The sequence below is a fragment of the Panthera pardus genome, unplaced genomic scaffold (genome assembly GCF_024362965.1).
Source record: "Panthera pardus isolate Hobbes unplaced genomic scaffold, ASM2436296v1 HiC_scaffold_24, whole genome shotgun sequence".
NCBI lineage: Eukaryota > Metazoa > Chordata > Mammalia > Carnivora > Felidae > Panthera > Panthera pardus.
Window position 1 is genome coordinate 5,448,244 of NW_026526810.1, and position 9,947 is coordinate 5,458,190.

At 44.6% G+C, this 9,947-nt stretch overlaps 1 long non-coding RNA gene across 1 annotated transcript; it reads right to left on the reverse strand.

Moving 5' to 3' along the window:
- Window positions 1-3,577: 3,577 nt before the first annotated feature.
- LOC109273612 (uncharacterized) lies at window positions 3,578-9,636 on the reverse strand. Its single transcript, XR_008416909.1, has 4 exons — window positions 9,423-9,636; window positions 5,287-5,798; window positions 3,917-4,462; window positions 3,578-3,664 (listed from the first exon to the last, which is right to left on the reverse strand). It is a non-coding gene; the product is annotated as an uncharacterized LOC109273612 (long non-coding RNA).
- Between the last annotated feature and the right edge of the window lie 311 nt (window positions 9,637-9,947).

The window sequence follows — 9,947 nt, forward strand, 5'->3', positions numbered from 1 at the left end:
TCAGAAGAGATTCAAGAGCATCTTTCTGACCAAACAAGCCCTTTTGTTCTCTCCCAGCAAGTGTTTCTCATTAAAAATGTCATCTCCCTAATAAATTGCCTTATTGCCCCTGCAGCTGGGCCCATTGTTTGCAAGGTTTTGTGCACACTCTGATTCTCACAGGGAGCAGAAAGCAAGAGAAAAATGGGACTTTTCCCCTATTCTGTCTCCATGAAATGCTTTTCTTCCGCCTTTTGTATTCGAGTGAGGACTTGTCTTTTATAGGAGTCCACTACCCTCTTGATAGTCACCGCTTCGGGAAATTGTCCTCAAACGTCTTGTCGGATTTACTTTTCCTAATTAGATAGTGAGTAGTGGCAGCTTGCTTCTAGTGATTCCTAGCTGAAAGGTGGCATTTTTTGGATTACAGCCTAGTGACTTATTTTTTTGCAAGAAAACGTCCAACGTGGCCAGGCTTTAGTCTCCTCTGTAAGACTATGTACACCAATTCACCAATTTTAGGGAAGGCAAGGATCAAAGAAATTGACTGAGGATAAGGACAGAGGGTGGGAAGGGTGTGTGTGTGTGTGTGTGTGTGTGTGTGTGTGTGTATGCGTGTGATCATATATTCCCTTAGAAGCCACACAAAAGTGTTAGAGCAATCTCAGAAACAATAAGCCAAGCCCTGTCCCAAGAGTTGAGGTGTGAACACATACCCGGTTTTTTTGTGTCTCTGGTCAGAACCAACCTTGAATGTGAAGGGTTCAACTTTAATCCATTTATTCTCCCCACATCCCGAGCCCCCTTCCTCTTTAGTCAACTTCACCAGTAACATGTCTGCCCAGGGTCAGCTGGGGCTTTGTACATCCACATTCATTTGCCCCAGTTATTCAATCCACTCTTTACATATGACATAAAAAGAAAAGTAAGAAGAATGGTCTAATTCGGAGAGAGAAAAGACGTTTCTGGCACACAAATTGCTTTGCACTGGGAGTTCTTCTGGCATCTCCAGGCCTCCTCTGACTTTTTCAAAACCCAGAATGGATGCATGCAGGAGGCTAGCAGACGGAATTGGCAGGCTGTCATGAGCTGGGTGCCTGGGCTGATTTTTACATGCAATTTCCCAGAATTTTACTTCCCAAACAAAAACATAGTTCATCCTTAACACCTGCTCTGTGTGATCCTTGGGCAGCAGAGCAACATATTCCTGAGGCCAAGGTCTATGAGCGATATGGACAGCAGATTCTGCCTTCTCTGCGGGGGGCGGGGGTCTGAGTTTCTGATTGAGACATGCCCCCCTACCATGTCAGTCATCAACGCAGCACTCTGAGGACCTGTGGGTGTTCAGTCCAACAATCGTCTACCCGGGGTCTTACAAATGCCTATACAAACCTATGCCGGCCCCATCAAAGCGCCGTCTCCGTCCTGGGGGACTGAGAGTCTGCATGGGGGACAACTTTCTAGATGTTTGCACATGTTGTGATGATTTTCAGTCCAAGTCGCAAAGGCAGCAGAGGCAAAGAGCATCACCTCAACTTGAAAATCAAGGGAAGCATTACAATGGAGTTAGTGGTTGAGATAGATTTTGAGGCATGAATCAGAATTCCCACAGAAGACACGATAAGGAAAGGCTTTTCCCATGTCAGAGAGGCTAGACTATGAGAGCACAGGGGGATGTACGTGTTCCTTCATTTATCCTTTGCTCCTTTCCTCAACAAATACTTAGTCAGCCGATGCCCTCAGGTAGGCACCATTCTTGGTGCTAACCATACAGCGATGAGCATGACAAAGAGCCTACCTGACGCTCTTTCTAGTAGGGGATACGGATTAGGAAGACATGTGCCAAAAAACGTATAATACACAAGTGCTACGGAAAACAAGAAGCCAGGGCAAGGGAGGTGAAAGTAATGGCTAGGAAAAGGAGAGCACAGCACGGTGGTCTAGAGTGATCTCTCTAAAGAAGAGACATTTCTAATGAGACGTACTTTTGGATGGACATGATGCGCTGTCTTCCAGAGACCATAAGTAATTGGTCAGTGTTGGAGCATAGAAGGGCATGAAGCTTCTGGAGGTACACAGGGCTCTACAATGAGGGGGTATATGTGGGGTGTCCTTAGTAATATTCTTTTTTTTTAAAGTTTATTTATTTATTTCGAGAGAGAATCAGACTGCGCAAAGAGTACAAGCAAGGGAGGGGCAGAGAGAGAAGGAGACAGAGAAGCCCAAGCAGGCGCCATCCATCAGTGCAGAGTTCGATGGGGGGGCTCAAACCCGGGAACCATGAGGTCATGACCTGAGCTGAAATCAAAAGTCAGACCCTTCAACGACTGAGCCAACCAGGCACCCCTCCCTTAGTAATATTCTTATGAGTAGCATAGGTAAGACCAGCTGGGAGTTAGTATGCTGGTGGGAGAGTGAAGGTAGAATGGAGGAAAGTGTTCTAAACGTGATCCCCCTCCCCCAGTGTGGACACTGCTGTAGACAGAGGAGGCTCGGGAGCCAGACATTGGGCCGTGAGGTGACGCTGTCATTGTCATCAGCAGCAGCAATAGCATTCACTGAGCTACGGTCACCAGCAGGAGTCTCTGACCGCTGGGACAGGTGTGTGTGCTCCGTTCCGTGATGAAGGACCCAGCTTCCGCGGGACACCCACGCCAAGGTCATAGGCAACAAGAAGTGACCCAGGATTTAGCCCATCCTCAGAAGCTCCAGCTTGTGCCTGTGAGTTCGAATTTGCCTCTGTTCCCCTCAGCTTTACGTTCGCCTTCCCTTCCCAACTGCCAGTTCTGTGAATTTGAAGTTCCCGTATCAAACAGAAAGACAACAGTGTTACAAAAGGCTAGCTTACATCCTGTAATAATATTTACTTGCTTGGTTTGGAAGGTTTTTCCAGGTGCCCAAGTTTAAATCAATCAAATGGGAAACATTTGTACAACTGTCTTGCAAAGATGATCTGTCTGTCTATCTATCTATCTATCTATCTATCTATCTATCTATCATTGTCTATTATCTATCTATCACCTATTATCTACTATATCTATTATATTATCTATCATCTATTATATCTATCTATCTATTATCTATCACCTATTATCTACTATATCTATTATATTATCTATCATCTATTTATCTATCTATCTATCTATCTATCATCAATCATAGTTATTCTTCTCTGATGGAACCCTGACTCTACTGAAGAATCAGGTTTGAGACACCAGGGTTAAGTGATATACTGGTTCATGCTCAACAATTGGCTGTCCCAAAGCAGACGATAAACAAAAAAGAAATTCTGATCTGCGGTGTTTGCCAGTTCTCATGATGGAAATACCCCCACCATGGCCACTTTCAAACTACCAATGTGATATCGCCGGATGCAGAATTGGGAAGTTCTGTTCAGTAGCACGCCATTGTGTAGCGTTTCCAACCTAAGATAAAATGCACATAAATAACCCCAAGAGCTAAGTCAGGCGTTGGTCAGGGCCAGATTGTAAATACTTGAGGCCCTGCAGGCCCTATGATCTATGTTGCAACTATTCAACTCTGTCATTTTAGTTAGAAAACAGCTATAAATAAAACAAATGGGTATGGTTGTGTTCCAATAAAATTTTATCTACAAAAATAGGTGATGGGATAGACTTAGCCGGCGGGTAGTGTTTTGCCGACTCCTGGCATTGATGACAGCATACTGTAGAAAAATAATTAGAAAGTAATGAGTTTTTGGTATTTTTATCTTTGTTTTTAAGATGACTTATTTAATTCTAAGCTTATTATCACGCAATTTTGCTAATGGCTCTGTCCAACGAACATTAACTCACAGAATTTTTGAAAACCTACCCATCCGTTTTTGGGCCCCTGCAAAACCACTTCCTGGGTTCTGTTTTAGGTCAGTCCCTCCCAGCTGTGTGGCCTGGGGCAAATGACCTCTGTCCCCTCTTACCTGGGAACTAGGGGTGGAGCTTCTCCAGCTGGAGAAAGGCTGAGAGGGAATGTCTACTAAGAACTCGCGCTGGGGTTAAGTAAGTGATGAAGGAGTAGCTGCATTAATAATTCATATCTCTCTTCAGTTATGGCTTTTCAGGCCAGTCCAGAAGTGACGGAAGCTGGAAGGAGGGGAGGAGGAAGCATAGGGGATGCAACTAACTCATGTCAAGTTCCTCGTCAATGCCAACACTACAAAGTGCTTCCGGTCTTTGATTCACTTCATGCTCCATCAAAACCTTGAGTAGATAGTCATCTCCATTCTAGAGACGTGAACCACAGTATGCAGAGAGGTGGAAAGTGTGCAAGGACGTTCAACTGGCAGGATGAGAGTCGATTGATTAAGATAACTTTTCCCCATTGTGTGGGTGAATCCCCTAAGGGAAGCCCGTGGTCAGAGGTGAGTGCTTGGTGGTGAGCAACATTTTATTCCAGTGATAACTTGGGTTGGAAATCAAGTTCGGAGACTCATTGTATTGAATGGCTGCATTGGCTCATGCTGTTCCTACAGGACTTTTACACACATAATACATGCAGGTGGACCAAAATCAGTAGACATACATTGAATACTCAAAGCACCGAGCTGGGTACTAGGAGTGCTCAGATCAACGACATAACCCTCTTTTCAAGGGGCTCACAACTCCGCCAGGGATACAGACTGACCAAATAACGAGCACAGCGCAGCCCCTGACGGTGTGTGACAGGACCTATGAGTCTTTAAAATGTAGTTGCGGGGCGCCTGGGTGGCGCAGTCGGTTAAGCGTCCGACTTCAGCCAGGTCACGATCTCGCGGTCCGTGAGTTCGAGCCCCGCGTCGGGCTCTGGGCTGATGGCTCAGAGCCTGGAGCCTGCTTCCGATTCTGTGTCTCCCTCTCTCTCTGCCCCTCCCCCGTTCATGCTCTGTCTCTCTCTGTCCCAAAAATAAATAAAAAACGTTGAAAAATAAAATAAAATGTAGTTGCTTCTAGCAATACTCTGCCATCTCATGCCATCTATAAACCTAACTATCCAATGTGATCTCCTGAATTGACCACATAATAAACATAATGAGATTCCCAGCTAAAAACATTAAATTTACCCGCCATCTATTTAAAAATGTAGATTCTGGGGGCGCCTGGGTGGCTCGGTCAGTTAAGCATCTGATTCTTGATTTAGGCTCAGGTCACCATCTCACAGTTTGTGAGATCGAGCCTGTGTCGGGCTCCATGCTCACAGCGTGGGACCTACTTCGGAGTGTCTCTCTTCCCCACCTCTGTCTCCACCCCTCCACACACACGCTTTCCCTCCCTCTCTCCCACAAAAAAAAAAAAAATGTAGATTCTGGGGCACCTGGGTGGTTCAGTCAGTTGAATGACAGACACTTGATTATGGCTCAGGTCATGATTCCAGCGTCATGGGGTCGAGCCCCACATTGGGTTTCAAGCTGAACGTGGTGCCCGCTTGAGATTCTATCTCTCTACCCCTCTCCCCCACTTGTGCGCTTTCTTTCTAAAATAAATTTTTAAAAAAATTAAAAATTAAAATAATAATAAATAAATAACTTTTTAAAAATGTAGGTTCTATTTGCTCTCTGGGACTCTTGGCTCTTGCCCCAAGTTCCTGATTATTTATTCAGACCTACTGGTTTGGGTTCTTCTATGTAGGATGATAGTCATGAGGTGTCTTCTGGCCCTTTGCATGATAGACTGTTTCTCTGATGACTCTCCAGGTGGCATACCATCAACTTTGAGATGATTGTTAACATGTCAATGGTCTTTCTCACAGCAAAACAAACTCCGGGGTCAGTGATTTCCTTCCCATTGGTTCCATTTTCCGTTTGTTTCTGACTTCTCACCATGGCCCTCCGGGAACAGAAAGGATCAATTACAATTTGCAAGTGAGTCAGGAATTTAAGGAGAGTACAGCGGGGTAGGCCAGCATCTGGGGCCTCAGCTCTAAGATGTGAGAATGGCTGGGATCATGCAAAGGGCTAAGGGCTAGAATCATCTAGAGACTTCCCTACTCACATGGGACTGGGATGATGTGGAGACCAAACCCAGCTGAAATTTTCAACTGGAACACTTCATATGTGCCTTGGGCTTCTTGGTGGCAAGGTTCTGGAGAGTCCATGCAACCCTTCCAGAAGCTGATCTAGCCTTGGAGGCCTTGCTACTGTATTCCCTTCTTACAAAGAGGTCAGCCAAGAGTCAGGGGAGGGGAGTTAGAATCGGCTTCTGGATGTCAGAGTTACTGGGTGGGTAGGAGTGAGGTCAAATGGCACAAGAGCTAATGGGATAGAAGATAGTGTTCTGGTCATCTCTAGAACATGTTCCACGTATGGCATTCTTTCAGCCTCCCTCTGCCTCCAATTTCTCATCCTGGAGTAGGATCACCTCCTGGCTTCCTTCCTGTATTAGCCCCTTTCCCTTTTTTCTCCCATTTGGATTATAGAAATAGCCACCTAAATAGGACTTCCCAGTCTCCACCCTCTTCCGGATTTCTCTGCCCTGCAGAGAGATTTTCCTAAAATGCAAACCTTACCACTCAACACCCACCCCCTTGACCCTCACGGGGTTCTCTTGGGGTCTTCTCCCACCGCTCTGACAATTAACGTCCTATCTCCTTAGCCTGCCATCCAAGACCTGTCTGCCCCCTTTCTCTCACTGTTTCATGAACTCAAAGTAATTCTCTCAACATGAGGTGTTGGATCACATTGCCGAGCCCCAGTACCTGGGCAGGAGCAAATATTTGACCAATTCCTGCTTTTATCACATTACTCACATTACTAAACATAACCTCACGATGAGTGAGTCATAGAAGGACTCCAAGATGTTGTCTTTCGTTGTCAGAGTTTAAAGAGCATCGTATAAGGGGCTAAAATGAGGTTCCAATTTGGTTATTGGGGTTAAAGAAGTATCTGAAATATAATTTTGTAGATGGAATTAGATTTTCATTTCCACTGTGTACTAGGTGCGAAAATCACAGAAAATGAGTTAAATTTTGTTTTGATTTCCACTTGAAGCATGGGAGTCATACACAAGAAGATTAAACAACCTTTCCCCTATACAGTTAGCAGTAGGTAAAGTGGCACTTTACGTCTTGCATTACAGGGTTCGGTATGGGCAATATCAAACATGTGAGGAGCTTTGAACTTCATGAACACAAATCCCTGTAATGCCCATGCTGGTATTATAATTGTCTATTCACTTGACAACGTCGTGAACAAATATTTACCGAGCGCCTGTAACTGGGCAGAAGCAATTTTGGACGATGGCTTAAATAATGGGCGATGGGTAAAAAAAAAAAAAACAAAAAACAAATGTCCTTATCAACCTTACATTTGAGCAGAAATTCAAGTTAGGTCTCCCTTTTTGTGAGACGGTTAGGCACTTTCTCCGATAAAGGTTCAGTTCACTATATGGTCTCAAGTACATCATCAAAATTTTACGAAGGGAAAAAACTTATACATTTTCAATATGATAGGTTGTATTTTTTCCCCACTTTCTCCGGAAGTGTGTTGCATGAGGGCACTTAGACTTGTCCTTTGGAGGCTAGTCAGACATGTTTTAGGTGGCACTCGAGACAATTGCTGATTTCTGCTTAATTTTGACCTATGACAGCTGTTTCACATGATACAATCTACGTGTTGTCTGGAATTTTATGAACAAAACTGGTAATAGTAATAACGAGAATGTCATTCTGAGTTTTAGTGACAATTCCTAGAATTAAGCGTTACACCTGATGGCAAGACTTGGTTCTAGGTAAATACTCTGCACCCTATTAAAGAAATGTGTTTCTGTCCTTCTGACCCAACAGTAAGAGGCCACAGAGGCTGGGGCTGGCTTCCTTCCTTCCTAACTGGTCACTCTCCTGTGATCCTGAAACCTCAGGGCATTCCTGTTTCCCTCTAACAGTTCATTTTACACTATCAAAAGAAAAGACACAGAAGGATGCCTGGGTGGCTCAGTTGGTTGAACTTCAGGACTCTTGATTTTTAAAAAAAAAAATTTTTAACACTAATATATTTTTGAGACAGAGAGAGACAGGGCACGAACGGGGGAGGGTCAGAGAGAGGGAGACACAGAATCTGAAACAGGCTCCGGGCTCCGAGCCGTCAGCACAGAGCCTGACACGGGGCTTGAACTCACGGACCGTGAGATCATGACCTGAGGCGAAGTCAGTTGCTTGACCGACTGAGCCACCCAGGTGCCTCAGGACTCTTGATTTTTGGCTCAGGTCATGATCTCACTGTTCCTGAGAGGGGGCCTGGTGTCAGGCTCTGTGCTGACGGTGTGGAGCTTGCTTGGGATTCTCTCGCTCTGCTCCTCCCCTGCTTGTTTGTGTGCATGCTGTCTCTCTACTTCTCTCTCTCAAAAATAAATAAATAAACTTAAAAAAAAATTTTAAAGAAAAGACATATGAAGAAATAATGAGATTATTTAAAGGGATGGCAGGGTTAAAATAGCGACGTGGGTCTTCCTGATTTCCAGAGCATTCCATGTGAGTTATTATCATTTTATCTGTTACAAGCATCTTGTTAAGTGGGCATTGGTATTCCTATTGAATAAGGAAGCCAGGGCTCAGAGAGGTGATACATTTTCCAAAGTTGCCTCTCCGGAAAGTGGAAGTGGTAGAAACTGAACTCTGTGTATCAGAGCTTGCAATAAAACATGTCTGTATCCGTGGGTCTCAGGAGCCCTGAAATTCTCCACGAATGGAGTCTAACTCCTACTCGACGTGAGCTTTCAAACATGAGCTGGTTCCCCCACTGCAGTGGAAACAGTCAAATAGAAGAAAGATCAAGATTGTCTTGTTGATCTTTGGAACGGCGTTTCTTTAAAAATATTGGGTAGAGTACTGATTTCATCAGAAACTAACTCTTTGGTCAGAAGAAAAGTTTGAAGCTCAGTTAAATGGAGTTCAACAGTTTCGTTTCTTTTCGTATAGGAATTGCCAGAGATGTAAGTGAGCTAATATGCATTTGAAGCTCTGAGAAGGCGCCATGGGATATAAAAATACACACATTTACGTAACAACAACAAACAAACTTTTGAGTAAGTAAATCTTAAAATTAGCGTTCCACAGAGTACTTTTTGGAAACACTGGATTAGAAGAGTCATCTCTCGGGGGCGCCTGGGTGGCTCAGTCAGTTAAGCACCCAACTTTCAGCCCAGGTCATGATCCTGCGTTTCATGGGTTCGAGCCCCTTGTCAGGCTCTGTGCTGACAGCCAGGAGCCTGGAGCCTGCTTCGGATTCTGTGCCTCTCTCTCTCTCTGCCCCTCCCCTGCTCACCCTCTGTCTCTCTGTCTCCCCAAAATAAATAAACGTTGTAAAAAATTTAAAAAAAAAAAAAGAAAAGACAAATCATCTCCCATTCCAGATACATGAGTTATTTCTCTCCTCCCTGGTGCAGCTTGCTATGCCGGGAAGGAAGAAGCATGCCCCTCAGCCAGATTTGGGGTAAAACCTCACCTCCTTCACTTACCAGCCGTGTTCACTTGGGCACATTATTTAACAGCCTCAGGGCTCAGCCTCTTCATCTGCAAGAAGGGGATAACAGCTTCAAAAGTATCAAACCGTTGTTGAGAATTGAGCAAAATGGAAAGACCGAGAACTATTTAGCATAGCTTGGCAGACATCTGGCACTTGGTCAAGCATAATTATTTTTCTCTCTCCTACAACTCAATTGGAGCCTTTGCTTCCCACTCCCGGACTACTGAAGGCAATTTCTAAAGACAACACTTGTCAGTGGCCCTCATCCAAGGGAATGTGTCACAAACACGATCTACAGAGCACAGGATGGAACACTTCTCGTGTAGTGTGGCATGTCAAGCTTTGTTACGTCCCTGTTCCATAGCGTCAATGGCATCATTTTTGTTTCCATTTGCCTGCATGGGTAATTTCTCACTCTGCAATATCTGACGTCTCCTTGAGGCCTCTTTTACGCTTTCAACTGCTTTCCTAGCCCATCTGGCTCCATTTTCTAGCCCTTCACTGCCAAACCTGAAAT